Genomic DNA, 16,723 nt, shown 5'->3' on the forward strand with positions numbered 1-16,723 from the left:
TACAGTATAATATGTGTCTTAATATACTCATCTACCACTGCCTTCTCTGGTGTCCACAACTGTTCTATCTATCTCACTCTATGTTCTACGCAGGCGCTAGAAGTCTCTGGAATCTCATTCTGGCGCTCCACAGGATTACATTGTAAAAGCCACATTCGGGTCACACAGATTAATGTGACCTCAAGAGTCTGAAGAGTGCTGATGTCCCAGACAAGAGGAGCGGTACAGCGCTGGACACCAGAGAAGATGGTGGTAGGTGAGAATATTAACATACACTACATACATATATTAGTAAAAAAGAAAACAAACTTCATGGGAGTGTTTCTTTAAAGTGAGCATTTGCTTATGCGTCCATGTCCTAGGATGAAACATCACAGGTGTGGTCCTTCCAAGGGGAAGAATGGTACCCAAGAGAAAAACTTGCCCACTGCATGTGCCCGTTGTGGGGAGCATACAATCACAAATGAAACTGCATCAAGTTGTAGGGGGTTTGAGTGAGTTGTGCTGGGCGGTCTTTGTGCTAGCACACAAGCGAGTTCAAGGAAATAAGTTGAAGGCACCAGAAACTGATGTGCTTTGTGTTTGGGAGAGTTGGAGGAGCAATCAACACGGGGAGTACGGATCTGTCAACACTTGAATATTCGAGTTTCATTTCTCTGTTCCATGCGCTTTTTTCCCCCAATAATAAAAATGGACACATAAAATAATCCAGATGAGTCTTGTTATAATCAATGGGAACATTGTGCTTCTCTTTGCTTTTGCTATATAATAGATCAGTATTCAACTTAAATCCTTGAATTTAAAAATGCAGCTGTAAATATACCGTAGCCATTATACAGTCAAGGATCTTTAAAAAAAAAAATCTGAATATTATCCTACAAAATCCCTATAAGAATTAATTTGTATCTAATGCTATACATAAAAAGTAAGAATATATAACCACATATAAAAAGACAGTGGAACTGCTCGAACTGTCCTAAAAGAACATGGAGACGAGATCCTGGTATTCATTTAGCAGTAACATGCATATGGCTGAACAGAATAAAGGTTTAATAAAGCACCAGCAGAACAATAAATGTACAGTCCTATTTTGCATCACCAAATATATACCGTTCTTATAGATAAATAACATTATATTGATGCTTTGAATGCTGCATTTTTTAAGGAGTGTCCCTTAAGTATAAATAACTCTAGGAGATGCGGACTCCTGAATTGTTCGTTTCAATGATAATGCACAATTGTCAACTCTATTAACGAGATGTAGACTGCACAGAGTTATTACTAAGAACAGACGCACTGGAAAATATCTACTTTTCCTATCTATGGTGTTAGCAATAACGCTTACACTTACCCAGTGCTGCAAAGCAACGCGGTGCTATCAAAAGAAGAACTTCAGAGGCAGACACCATCAAAGTGAATCACAATTTCACATATTGCAAAACCGAACCACTCCTTTAGCTGCTGATTAATGACTGAAGTGTAAGTAGATAGAGCGGTATGAGGAAAAGTGATTAACTGATTATAGCTTACCAGAAAACCTGAAAAATACATTATGGACGTGTTTAACTTAAAGGCATACTAAACCTAGACAGCAAAGGGAAGCTCTGGCTGCAGTCAGTCGTCTCACAGTCAAAAAGAGAATGAAGGTGAAGAAGGGGGAGATGGCTGATCTCTTGGGGTATCAATTTGCCATAAAGGAGCAAAGAATGGATATTTGCAAATATTTACTCCTTTAAGAGGAAATATTTCATTGTCAAGATGCTCGTAAGAATTTATTAAATAAAAGTTCCATCATGTAAGAACAACTTTTCTTCAAAAGAATTTTCCTGGAAAGATTGCTTATTTCCAAGGTATTATTGAGTATGTGGCAGGTTGAGCAATACGAATTGTCAATACTTATTAAAATGTGTATGGTTGTGTTAGCATAACGATCAGTCACCAGATGACAGTTCGTTCACTGGTTGATTATCCATCAAACTGCTTTGATCTAATGTATTAAGCAACATTTACTCTCTATGGCAGGGAAGGGGAACCATTTTTCTGTCAATGGTCATTTGGATATTTATCATTTTGGGGGCCGCACAAAATTATCAACTTGAAAATGACCCTGGTATGTTTGGTCAAACAATTAACTCACCCCTAATGTGATGGCTGGATCTGCTTCTCTTTGGTGCAGTGTATGATGTTATGTGATCATGTTGCTTCTCACAACTGCTTTTCCAGATGTGTCGATCTGGAGTGCAGTCAACTTTATGATAAGTTTTGTAAAGAACTTGCAGTAGTAAGCTGTTAAGAACACAGATGTACACTATGTTACACTACAGGTCTCCTAACATCAGGAAATTGATCACTCATGTTCATGTTACAGATATAGAACTCAAGCAGTAGCAAATATGCAGTATATATCACATAGGAGACACCTACACTGGAAGTATACATCACACAGGAAACGCTTGGACTGGTGAATATACATAACATAGGAGATGCTAGGGCAGGAACGTATACATCACACAAGACACTATTGGGCTGGAGCATGTACATCATAGGAGATGGTGGGGCTACAGCATATACACCACAGTATACGCTGGGGCTTGAAAGGAGACATTGGGGCTGGAAAATATACTTCATAGGAAATATTGGGGCTGGAGCACATCAAAGGAGACATTGGGGTTGGAGCACATCACAGGAGACATAGCTGGAGCACATCTCAGAAGACATGTGGCTGGCAGCTGGAGTACATAACAGGAGACATGGGGCTGGAGCATATATGACAGGAGACATGGGGCTGGACCTTATATGACAGGAGACATGGGGGTGGCACATGTATGAAAGGAGACATGGGGCTGGAGCATGTATGATAGGAGGCATGGGGCTGGAACATGTATGAGAGGAGACTTTCACTACCATCATTTGGAAAAGCCAGGCGATGCAGCCAGGCGTTTCCAGATTTATAAAAACCCAGCTTCCTCTAACCTTGTGTCAAAAAACAGCAGCCGTAGGTTCTTATAAGCAGCTGCCAAGCAATCTGAAAATAAAAATGGTGGAGGTTCACAAGGTAGGAGAAGGCTATATGTAGATAGCAAAGCATTTTCAATTTGCCCTTTCCTTAGTTTGAAATGTAATTAGGAAATGGCAGTTATCAGGAACAGTGGAGGTCACGATAAGGTCTGGAAGAGCAAGCAAAATTTCACAGAGAGTTGCTTGTAGGATTGCTAGAGAGTCAAATCAGAACCCCCGACTGACTGCAAAAGGCCTTCAGAAAGATTTAGCAGAGTCTGGAGTTGTGGTACATTGTTCTACTGTTCAGAGACACCTGCACAAATATGGCCTTCATGGAAGAGTCATCAGAAGAAAACTTATCCTGCATTCTCATCATAAAATTCAAAGTAAGATCTATGCAAAACAACATGTAAACAAGCATGATGCATTTTGTAAACCAGTCCTGTGGTCCTATGAGGTTAAAATAAAACTCTTTGGCCACAATGATTAAAGGTATTGTGACGGTCAGAAGGAAGGGAGAGGGGCCTCAAACTGTCCCTGGAACTGGGACCCTAACTATTCCTGTCCCAGGGGTACTCTTGATGGCAGAAGCCTGAGTCTTTGACATTACTATGCTCCTGTTAAACCCTAATGTGTCCCTTACCCCACCCCATGAGGCATGGGACAGTAATGTAAGTGAAGTCAGACACCTAGACAGACAGGAATAACTGAAAACCACTATCATACAAAACACTCACCAAAACAGGGAGAATGGTAGGGAAAGAGAGGAATAGCAAACCAAATAGGAATGAGAAGAAGATAAACTCACTCGAACCTACTGCACAAAGAACTCTCCAACTGCTACTACCAACGTAAATGAACAACAATAAAAACACAATAAAAAGGCTGTATATGTGCACTGTACACTGAACAGCAAACTATGGGACAAGCCAAGCTGCAAATAGGAGATATATAAAAACAGAAGTATGGAGATCAGCCTAACTTGCCCACCCTGCCATCATAGCATATGTGCCAATATGTATCCAGTTACACATTACCCACTTTGTTAGTGTGTAATGTTTTTCACTGTTTGAGTTTTTTTACTCAAACAGTGAAAAACATTACACACTAACAAAGTGGGTAATTATCCTATTCACCACTATGCAGTCCAGCAAAGTTGTTTGTTGCATGTCATGATTAAGGGTGCAAGTCCACCAGAAACGCGTTAATATCGCATTTCCATTCTGAACTATGCTGATGCTTTTATCCTCAATCTGTCACTTTGCATGGTGAATAAAATATTGGTTTCACTATATCGTTGAGCTGGATATATTCCTTTTCGCAATGCTGCACGTCTAACACAACGGATCCGTGCTCCGATCATCAAGACGCCTGTAACAGTGAGCTGAACTTTTTCTACACATGCCTGATACCTGCTGGCTGTGCAAACGTCCTGACACGTACCTATCAATGGGACATCATGAGTGCCGTTCACCTCCTGATGCTGAAGTGAGAGATGTCAGAGCAACCCTTTAAGACTATAAGAGAGCGGGAACAATATTATTATATGCAACATGGTGCGTTTGGTGCACGTCGGTGCAGCGCAAAAAGAGTGCATGCGCCGGCAAAACATACCAGTGCACGGCCAGCGTACCCAACGCTAAATATAGAGTACGCTGGTCGCATGCAGCGTCATTCACCCAGAGGAGGAGCTGACCGGAAGAGGCGTAGCAGGGGCCGGAGCTTAGCGGCGGCCCTGCGCTGCGCCTCCTAACGCTAGTCTGAAAGTAGCCTAAGGCAGCAGCTTAGAAACAATGCTGTAAAAAGAATTTGCTCCAATATATGGCACATGACACTTTCTATTGTACATTTTAAGCCCATTGATTAAAGTCTTTATACTATACAATTATAGTATTTAGGCAATTTTATTCCAGCTGTATGAAAGCAATTTAATATTAACACTTATCACAGACATCCTATGCTGAAGATGATCAGCAGGATTTCACATCCCAAAGTATTTATAAGCACAAGTAGCAATTTCACAGACCAGTCCAGAAATACCTTTACATGGCCAGTCCGTTCCTCAATTACTGAATAATTTGCATTTAAATTGATATGCAAATGAGGCTGAAGAGCCATTTGTTTATTCTCAAGCCTCTGTCACTCCAGCTCTATTCCCAGCCCAGTGCTGCCTTATCCTGCTTGACTGACATCCATTATGCTGTGTGACTTTAGGCAAAGGAGGAGGAGGGAGCACTGAACAGGGAATAGAGCTGGAGTGACAGAGGCTTTAGATATACATATAGATCTTCAGCCTCATTTGCATATAAATTCAAATGATGAGGAACAGACTGGCCATGGTTTTGACAGTCATAGAATGGAAACTAGCCTGAGGGTATTTGCACATGTTAAGTATTTGCTGCCTTATTTTTGCATTTTTTTCTGCACAGTTTTGTCACAAAAATGGAAGCATTTTCTAGTACCAGCAGAGTGAATGAGATTCATGAAGTCTCATGGACAAGTTGCTTATTATTTCCCTCCAGATTTTAAACCGCTTTCCTGAAGCATATCAAGTCACATTTTTCAGTTGTTTTCTGTGTGTTTTCTATCAGTTTTAGCCCCTGGCAGTTATCTTGAGGGTTTTGACATGGTTTTTATGATGTCTTTTTTACTATAATTTCCCAGTCATTTCTTTTTACTCCCTTGAATAATAAAGACGCCACTAACATTTTGTTAAGCATTATCAATAGAGCAAAACCCCAAAAGACATCTGAGCAACTTTTTAGCTTTCCTTTTGACTTGTACTTATTCTGAGTAGAGATGAGTGAATATTTCAATGTTCGCTTCGGATTACGTTCACTGAATTTGCAATATTCGCTGATTAAAGGGAATCTGACACCTATTTTTTCCCCTATGAGATGCGGCCACCGCCATGAGGGGATGATCTACAGCATTCTGTAATGCTTAAGATAAGACCCTGATGTAACCTGAAAGATAAGAAAAATGAGTTATATCATACTCACCCGGGAGTCCGGTCAGGTCTGATGGGTGACACGGTCTGGGTCTGACGCCTCCCATCTTCTAGCGATGACGTCCTCCTCCTTGCTTCCGTCACGAGAATAGAAATAGTATAATTGGGACCAACATGTGTTCCACTACAGCTAACACAGCAGATACACACTAACCATGAGGCTAAGTGCACACTAGGGTGACCGGATCTCATATGGGGGGGAAAAAATGTCAGAATCTTGTTCGTCTGGACCCCACAAAACAATTCCCCTTTCCAGATATTGAGATAGCCAAAATTTGAGCTCGATCAAACGACGTTAACCCGTGCCGCTCGTCGCTCAAAGTTTGAAAAAATCCAAATTGAGGTATTTTAAGATTTAGGTATTTTGCATAGTCTGTTAGACTATAAAGAATGTGACAACAACATTGCAGAAATAGCCCTGACCAAATTTTCGAACCATTTGTGGTATTTGAATGCAGAGTTGGTGGGATTATCGTTTTTTGATCCCACCATTACAGACAATGAAAAGTTGTTAATGGCTAATAAATTGCTCAGTAGCACAGATGAACCATCAGAGCACGCTAACCTACATGAGTTGATCATTTTACATAGTTATCTAATCTATTCTAGAGCTTATGTTAAAGTAGTTTTTGAAACGTCAGAATATAATGCTCGGCATTTGCTTACAACTTGCAGGACATATTGCTTTTGTTCTTCATCTTTTGTCAGAAGGTCGTTAAAGTCGGTTACTTCCTACCTCTTTTAATTTTTCTTTCCTAACTTTTGGATTTACAACCCTAGCGTGCTCTGATGGTTCATCTGTGCTACTGAGCAATTTATTAGCCATTGCAAGCTTGCAATGTGTTACCATCTTTTCACTTAGCCACTAAAAGGTATCAACCACTGAGGACTCTCAATTCTGAATATTTATCTACTGGCTAACACGGTACAAAGATATACATCTTTCCTGTGTCTAGATGCTACAAACTATTTTTAAACTCAGGTCCCTTACTGTATGACGTTAATACAGAAGAATATTTTGTGTCCTCTGGATCAGGTCTCTACAGCTTAATTTCACTCAAAACAAATGACAAAGTGTGATACGGCAGGTTGTCAAACTTTTTGCAACTGAAAAATTATAACTTTTTTTAATGTGCCTTAGGTCTGCAGGCAGTTTTATTTCACCACAGCACTAAATGACAAGGTGGGATACAGCACTAGGTACATGTGAATTAGGATGCTATACTCGTGCATGGGTCACAATAGAAGCAGTGCACAACACGTGCCCTGCTGTGTTTACAAGAACGCTGTGCCTCTGAGCTCTGCAAACCCACTCCCCTCATTAAACACGTGCCAAACGCTCATGATACACCACCATTATCGTTGCTAAAGTGCTGAAAATATTTTTGTGGCAACGCAAATATTTTCCCGCACTTTTACCGAACGTTCGTTACCGATTTTATAAAAATTTTGCTCGGCTTTTCGATCACGAATCCGAATGTGCCATATTCGTGCCAAATTTATGTTTGGTGATAGTTTTCCGAACAAATTCGCTCATCACTAATTCTGAGCGGACATATCACTTCTTTTAACTGCTTTGCATTTTTAGTGACCTGAAGTGGTTAAAAGATTCAGGAGACTGAATATATACACAGCAAGTCATGTTTAAGGGCCTGTCACACTAAGCGATATCGCTAGCAATATCTCTATAACGTCACTGGTTTTTGTGACATAGCAGCGGTATTACTAGCGATATCGCTATGTCTGATACTTACCTCCGACCGGCTCCCCCGCTGGCTATCGCTGATCGCGCGAGAACGTCCTGGGCCGCTTCTCGTCGTCAGCTTCCTGCTGGGCTTCCTGTGGCACCGACGAGCAACGCGTGGACGCGGGCGGGAGGACGTCAGGATCGCCGCGTCTGACAGGTAAGTAGCGACCCCCGCTATGTCGCTGGTGAGATCTGCATGTGTGGCAGCTCACTAGCGACCACTTAGCGATGCACCAGCGATCCTGACCACGTCATATCGCTGGTCGGGATCGCTGGTGCATCGCTAAGTGTGACAGTACCTTTACTCAGAAATGCAGAAGTTGAGAGTTTTCAGAACCCACCTGATAAAGGCAAGTGCACAAAGTGTCTTTAAGATGTTATTACAAACTGTGACCCCCCGGGCAGTGGCGAGCCTTGTGGTTCTTGGCTAAGCGGCACACCATCGTCCTGCAGCCACATTGTGTCACACTGACAAGAAATCGCCTTCTATGCTGTTATTTACATGGTCCCTTATTTACATGGTCCTTGCACTGAAGCGATGCCATAGTTCGCATGCCTGCATGCTTGACGTGTCGGGAACAGGTTTGTCATCAGAAACCAACAACATAGTGGCCCCGCAAGGTTATGTAGTCAAAAATAGATTTTTATACCGTCGCCAAACACTGTTTTGTCACGTCAGTTCTACAAATACAGCTACAGATGAAAAAGAAAAAGTCTGACGACTTTCGATATCTCACCTTATTGGTGGAAAGACCAGATTTGTTCTGTATAGGGGGCAGTAAATTGTGAGAGGTGGCCAGGAGAATTGTTGTGTGAATATAGAAGAAAAATATCACTTAAAATCAATACATTTAAAAGAAGGGTAAAACAAAGGTTGCTCTAGTGTTAAAGATATTGGCCACTATTTAATTGATGGGCTATCCTTTGGAGAGGGCATTAAAATCTCATCGGTGGGGATGCGACACTCAGCACCTCCCGCCGAACAGCTGTTTCTGGTGGCGGTTGACTTCTCATTCTCTACCCCCCACCAGCCTCCTCTGGCTCTGACCGGCCTCCTTTTAAAATTCCACGCCACTGTCTGGGTGGCGCGTGCGCAGTTCAGAGCCCAAACATCGATCTGCGAATGCGCCACCTCCAGCGCCATTTTATTACTACGGGCAATATAGGGTTAACTTGATATTCTCCAATCATATGGGTATATAGAGCAGCATATAGCCTCTCTTGGTATAAGTGCGGCATCATGATCAGGCGGAGTTATCATGTTTCGTCCTTCAACCCCTGCTATGATTTTGCCTTTGGAACGCATAATGACATGCAAGTTGACGAGCTACAATATATCGGTATTCTCCTAGGCTTTTCCCGCATGCGCATTGGGTCTTTTCCGGTGCTTGATACGCACAGTGACCCGCACGCTGCTTGTTATCGTCACAATGTGGTAAGTAGCGTCCTTTCCTCCTCCCAGGCCTTTTTGCATCTGCACATTGGGTCATTTCTGGTGCTTGGCATGCATGGTGACCCACACGCTGCTTTGGCATCACGGACATGACATATTGGACATAACTAAGTTGTTCCTGGACCACCAACACAGGTGTTGACGATCGGGATAACATCGATAAGTGCACTTACCCCTATTTAAGTTAGATCTTGTGGCACATTACATCATCTACCCCTGACGAAGCTACATGAGGCAGCGATACGCGTAGGGATGGTCTATGCAGCCCTACAATAAGCACCTGGTAAATATGTTATTCCTTGACTTATACAGCATGTTAAGCAAATATTTTTTGAGGTGACATAAGGTGCTCACATAGGGCTGCATGACAAGCTGTGATTTTCTATACTCTTGGGTGATATCCTTCCTATCTATTATGTTGACATATGTATATTCAGAAGCAAGATGTTTGTAGCTTTAACCACTTAGGTGGCATTACTTATGATATGCTTTTTGTATTATGTATCCCTATCAACACTGTTTTTCCAGTGGTTTACTAAATCTATATATCCTTAAGCACCATTATTGTTCAGGTGCAGGTCATTGTTTATGTCAACATAAGCCATTATCTATTGTCACAGCCATGTTGCCATGGTTTTAGTATTTTTAAGTAGTTTTAAATTTGTATGTGCACTTTGCTTTGTTACAATAAAGTCTTTGTCACTTTGATATCAGGTGATTGCACCTTTACTGTGCCTTCTTTCTTCTTTTCTAGCCATTTTATTGAAGTCATACACAAGATGAAAACTTCATAAGGCTAGTATTCAGCAGCCAATGAGCGGATCTCTTCACATCAGGTATCAGATTAATCAGCATCACAGTGTCATTATGGCCATGCCTTTAGTTTTGGGGTGGGTAATTAATTTTCCTGAGGGGCCACATGAGAGCCCGAGACTGTTGTGGAGGGCCGAATAAATAGGCCGAAATTAATTATACGCAATATTAATATTGATTTATTATAATTATTATATTATTGATAATTATATATACAGTGGGGCAAAAAAGTATTTAGTCAGTCAGCAATAGTGCAAGTTCCACCACTTAAAAAGATGAGAGGCGTCTGTAATTTACATCATAGGTAGACCTCAACTATGGGAGACAAACTGAGAAAAAAAAAATCCAGAAAATCACATTGTCTGTTTTTTTCTCATTTTATTTGCATATTATGGTGGAAAATAAGTATTTGGTCAGAAACAAAATTTCATCTCAATACTTTGTGATATATCCTTTGTTGGCAATGACAGAGGTCAAACGTTTTCTGTAAGTCTTCACAAGGTTGCCACACACTGTTGTTGGTATGTTGGCCCATTCCTCCATGCAGATCTCCTCTAGAGCAGTGATGTTTTTGGCTTTTTGCTTGGCAACACGGACTTTCAACTCCCTCCAAAGGTTTTCTATAGGGTTGAGATCTGGAGACTGGCTAGGCCACTCCAGGACATTGAAATGCTTCTTATGAAGCCACTCCTTCGTTGCCCTGGCGGTGTGCTTTGGATCATTGTCATGTTGAAAGACCCAGCCACGTTTCATATTCAATGCTCTTGCTGATGGAAGGAGGTTTGCACTCAAAATCTCACGATACATGGCCCCATTCATTCTTTCATGTACCCGAATCAGTCGTCCTGGCCCCTTTGCAGAGAAATAGCCCCAAGGCATGATGTTTCCACCACCATGCTTTACAGTAGGTATGGTGTTTGATGGATGCAACTCAGTATTCTTTTTCCTCCAAACACGACAAGTTGTGTTTCTACCAAACAGTTCCAGTTTGGTTTCATCAGACCATAGGACATTCTCCCAAAACTCCTCTGGATCATCCAAATGCTCTCTAGCAAACTTCAGACGGGCCCGGACATGTACAGGCTTAAGCAGTGGGACACGTCTGGCACTGCAGGATCTGAGTCCATGGTGGCGTAGTGTGTTACTTATGGTAGGCCTTGTTACATTGGTCCCAGCTCTCTCCAGTTCATTCACTAGGTCCCCCCGCGTGGTTCTGGGATTTTTGCTCACCGTTCTTGTGATCATTCTGACCCCACGGGGTGGGATTTTGCGTGGAGCACCAGATCGAGGGAGATTATCAGTGGTCTTGTATGTCTTCCATTTTCTAATTATTGCTCCCACAGTTGATTTCTTCACTCCAAGCTGGTTGGCTATTGCAGATTCAGTCTTCCCAGCCTGGTGCAGGGCTACAATTTTGTTTCTGGTGTCCTTTGACAGCTCTTTGGTCTTCACCATAGTGGTGTTTGGAGTCAGACTGTTTGAGGGTGTGCACAGGTGTCTTTTTATACTGATAACAAGTTTAAACAGGTGCCATTACTACAGGTAATGAGTGGAGGAAAGAGGAGACTCTTAAAGAAGAAGTTACAGGTCTGTGAGAGCCAGAAATCTTGATTGCTTGTTTCTGACCAAATACTTATTTTCCACCATAATATGCAAATAAAATGAAAAAAAAACAGACAATGTGATTTTCTGGATTTTTTTTTTCTCAGTTTGTCTCCCATAGTTGAGGTCTACCTATGATGTAAATTACAGACGCCTCTCATCTTTTTAAGTGGTGGAACTTGCACTATTGCTGACTGACTAAATACTTTTTTGCCCCACTGTATATATATATATATATTAATCATATATATATATTAATTGTATCACTTAATATTGAGCAGAATTAAGTATGCTGACATCCCCCTATATATCGTTTGAACCTGAGTACAGCCCCTTCTGCATATCATATGAGCCCCTCCCACATCCCCTTATATACTGTAAGAGCCCCACTCAGTCTCCCCCATATGCAGCATGAGCCCCACACAGCCTCCTCAATATGCGGCATGAGCCCCACACAGGATCCCCCATATGCGGCATGAGCCCCACACAGGATCCCCCATATGCGGCATGAGCCCCACACCTTCCTCCCTCATATGTGGCATGAGCCCCACACCTTCCTCCCCCATATGTAGCATGTGCCCCCCCACATCCCCTTATATACTGTAAAAGCCCCACGCAGCCCCCCCATATGCGGCATGAGCCCCACACAGCCTCCCCCATATGCGGCCTGAGCCCCACACAGCCTCCCCATATGCAGCATGAGCCCCGCACAGCCTCCTCCCATATGTGGCATGAGCCCCACACAGTCTCCCCCATATGCGGCCTGAGCCCCACACAACCTCCCCATATGCAGCATGAGCCCCACACAGCCTCCTCCCATATGTGGCATGAGCCCCACACAGTCTCCCCCATATGCGGCCTGAGCCCCACACAGCCTCCCCACATGCAGCATGAGCCCCACACAGCCTCCTCCCATATGTGGCATGAGCCCCACACAGCCTCATCCCATGTGTCATGAGCCCCACACAGCCTCCCCCATAGGCAGCATGAGCCCCACACAGCCTCCTCCCATAGGCAGCATGAGCCCCACACAGCCTCCTCCCATATGTGGCATGAGCCCCACACAGCCTCCCCCATATGCAGCCTGAGCCCCACACAGCCTCCCCATATGCAGCATGAGCCTCACACAGCCTCCTCCCATATGCAGCATGAGCCCCACACAGCCTCCTCCCATATTTGGCATGAGCCCCACACCTTTCTCCCTCATATGTGGCATGAGCCCCACACCTTTCTCCCTCATATGTGGCATGAGCCCTACACAGCCTCCCCCATATGCGGCATGAGCCCCACACCTTTCTCCCTCATATGTGGCATGAGCCCCACATTTTCTTCCCCCATATGTAGCATGAGCCCCAGACAGCCTCCGCCATAAGCGGCATGAGCCCCACACAGCCTCCCCCATATGCAGCATGAGCCCCACACCTTCTTCCCCCATATGCGGTATGAGCCCCACATCGTCCTCCCTCATATGCGGCATGAGCCCCACACCTTCCTCCCCCATATGTAGGATGAGCCCCACACCAGCCTCCCCCATATACGACATGAGCCCCACGCAGACTCCCCCGTGTGCACTAGCTACTGCAGATCAATTAAAAATGGGGTGTGTCTGCAGTATCTGATTGTGACCACTATAGTTTTTAAGGCGCTCCAGTGAATCAGCAGCATCCCAGAACTTTTTGCCTGTCGGTGCCAATAATGTCTGATAAGCAGAAATGCCAGGTGTCGCACCTCCACCAATCAGATTTTGATGGACTGAAGCATACGCCATAAATAAAAAAAAGTAGCGGCCAAATCCTTTAATGCAGAGTTTTAATGAAAATGGTTCTTTGTTTCCATTTGTAAAGAGAGGAGAGAAGGGAGCACAGGGGATGGGGCTGATGTTCCACACAAAGCACAGCTCTTAATCACTACCGGAGAAAGTCCACCCTCTCTAATAAGCTTCTAATATGTACAGCTGCCTAAGGAGGGACTGGGATTTATTTATTTTTTTTGTAGATACGATTTAACAAAAGACTCATCTGGAAAACCTGGGCTCTTACACCAAAAGAGCACTCATTTTTGTCTACAGAATCTGCCTTGCCCCATTCTCTTTTATTCTCGATAGCGAAGAATGAATTAACTCCCATCTGTTCCTCTGTCAATAGGGTTCGTCCCTGACACTCTCCGAACAGTCCGGCCAAGCTGACCATGTGTTTCCGTACGATTCTACGCAAACATTAGTAAGCGGTATCTTTACCGGGAGCCCATGTGTGGAACGTTATCGGCGTATAGTTGTACGTGTCTGGAGGGAAGAACGAACGGCCCAGTGGGGGAAGCCGAGTCTTACTGGCATGTCTGGATTAATAATCCTGGTTTGTGTTTGTAGCGGTCATAACTTTCTTCACTTCGCCAAGGTATGACATCAGAGGCATTCAGCTATCATCGATGGTAAAAGACGAGATATGGCTTATCTGCCGCAGGCAGCGAACGATTAATGGAGTACAAAATTATATAATCTACTAATAATTCTACTGGTGATAAGCAGAGAACTAGGGCAGAGGACGAGATAGGGTGCTGCTGATAACCGGGACCAGATAGCTGTACACCATCCGCAGCAGCCGAGAAATGAGAAGTCACACCGCTGCCTACAGAAGGGTGACAGGAAGGTGAATGACGTCGCTGTGTGTTGTGCAATTATGCAACAGAAACATTGACTTAACCCAAAACAGCGTCATCATTACAGAAAAACATGCGATGACTAATGTCACCTAGACATATTAATATCCCACTGCTATAAGCAAAAAATAGAGGAAGCAGCTGCCCAGATTACATCGGTTTGTGTGTCAGCGTAAGGTGTTTCTAAAGGAATAGTAGAACGTGTAGCTCCACGACAGCCGGATGGCCACATGTTACTGCAGGCCTTCTCAGATATTTCCCACTGGGCACTCATCAGCCCGGACAAGGCGGATCCTGGACACACATGTGGTCACCATACAGGCTGAAATCAACCCTACAGTTTGCTTAACCCCTTAACGCCCAACATGTCCATCATGGAGCGGGGTCACCGTGTGTGTTCGGAGGGCTCAGGAGCTGAGCTCCAGCTAAATTCTATTGCCAAAATAAGCACCTAACAGCTTTTAAATGGCGCGGTTGCTGGCACTCGCATATTCTGGCTTCCATCCGCTCCCCGCATCACGATCGCAGGGAACCAAAGGGTTACCATGGCAGTTGGGGGCCCGCTGAAGGCCCCCATTGCTGTCATCTGTGTACATAGCAAAAGCGATCAGACTACTACAGGTTCAAGTCTCCTAAGGGTGCTAAAGATTAAGCACAAGAAATAATAATGAAAAATATAAAATAATGTAAAAATATAAAACTTCATATCTGATATCCCCGCAGCAGTAAAAGTCCAGCCAATCAAAATATCAAATGATTTAACCTTTAAAGTAAACACCATAGAGAGAAAAAGATTGCAATTTTTTTTCAGGCACTGAATAGCATCAAAATGTTGTATCTACCCCAAAATCAGTAGAACCGTCTGCTTGAAACCCATGAAATAAGCCTTCCATCAGCTCCGTCAATGGAAAAATAAAAACCGTATGGGTCTAGGAAAATGATGACAAAAGCCAATTTTTTTTTTATTTACAAACTTCATTTTTTTTTTTTCAGCACTTAAAGGGAACCTGTCACATTGTACAAGGCTATTAACTTCCAGATACGGGGTTATTCTTCGAATGAATAATTTTGCGATGGAGCCCGGCTGCTGTACTGAAAGCGAGGATGCCGAGAGAAAATGAACTGAACCCAGGAGGTGACGGTTTTCAGTTGTAAAGACCGGCTGGCACAGCTACAGTCACGGTCCAGCACTTTGGGTGGCGTCAGTAAGCACGTCCCAGCACTTTGACTGACAGCCAGCTCTGCACTGATGCACGCCGGCTGTTAGTCAAAGTGCCTGGTTGTGTTTACAACCATCATTCAGAGAACAGTGAGCGGTGACTGCAGCTGTCCCGGCCACGCCTGTTTGACTGGCAGCTCCTAGGATGAGCTAACTTTCGCATGAGCCTCTCCTGGGCACCTTTGATATTTACCGGAAGTTTGATAATGTTATCCGAAGCGACAAGTTCCCTTTAAATTAAAATAAAAAAAAAAAAATGAGTGCAAGAGCGGTATTGTAATTGTACTGACCTGGAAAATTTTTCCCATGCAACAAAAATGAAAAACAAAACCTAAAAAACTATGGCAGAATTGCTTTTTTTACCATTTCGTACTACTTTGAATTATTTTGTTCCATTTTGAAGTTCATTGTATGGTAAAATGAATGACATCATGCAAAACTACAACTCTTTCCATATAAAAAAAAAAAAACAAGCCCCTCATATGGCTATGTCGATAGGAGAATAAATAAACTATGCCTCTTGGAAAGCAAGAAAAAACTGAAGGCACAAAAATAAAGAAAAAAAAAATCACTTGGGTGTTAAGAGGTTTCTCGTTTGCCACCTACCATGTGAAATCAGACCGAAAAGAGTTAAATCATGCTTATATTAAAATAACCAAAAATCTACTCACTGTTTGTAGTCAGGCAGCAATCATCAACAGTCGGGGATCTGTAGTCCTCCAACTGGGAGTGGCTTCTCACCACAGGATTTCAGTGGTCTGTTCCTGCAAACAAAATAACTTGTTAATGGCATTATTGTGCCTAGTTGATGTTTCCCAGCATAATAAAGTTGATATTTACGCTCCCACTTAATTAAGACGATTGCTTTAATGGTAGGCTGACCAAACAGTCTGGCGGACAGCATGATGTAGAGCAGAAGAAGATGAACAGATTGATATACAGTATGGCTCTGTGGAAAGAAGTTATATATAACTTGCATTTTTTCATCAGAATCTCTGCAGTCTGGGTCTGGGCTTAGGAGTCCAGTGGGCGGGTCTAATCAGGGATTGACATCTACCTCTGTATACATGTTTATACACTATCACTGCCAATCAGTAAGTGAAACCTCCCACTGGACTCCTAAGCTCAGACAAAGCAGAGATTTTAAAGGGAAGCTATCATCAGAAAATTACCTTAGGCTGTGTGCACACGTAAGCGTTTTTTTCACGTTATTTAAGCGTTTTA

The 16,723-nt window shown here is 43.2% G+C and overlaps 1 protein-coding gene across 2 annotated transcripts in view; it reads right to left on the bottom strand.

Annotated features, from left to right (window-relative positions):
* The window catches only part of VDR (vitamin D receptor), a 251,234-nt gene that overhangs the window by 177,858 nt on the left and 56,653 nt on the right, over positions 1–16,723 (bottom strand). Inside the window, exon 2 of one of the 2 annotated variants that reach the window (XM_073576675.1) lies at positions 16,171–16,263. The gene's annotated coding sequence lies outside the window, so the exon portion shown is untranslated. Of the gene's footprint in view, positions 1–1,351; positions 1,376–16,170; positions 16,264–16,723 lie in introns of those variants that run through there. The other variant, XM_073576673.1, reaches the window with a different exon arrangement.

This window comes from Dendrobates tinctorius, unplaced genomic scaffold (assembly GCF_039654945.1).
Source record: "Dendrobates tinctorius isolate UK_male_01 unplaced genomic scaffold, ASM3965494v1 ptg000051l, whole genome shotgun sequence".
NCBI classification, from domain to species: domain Eukaryota; kingdom Metazoa; phylum Chordata; class Amphibia; order Anura; family Dendrobatidae; genus Dendrobates; species Dendrobates tinctorius.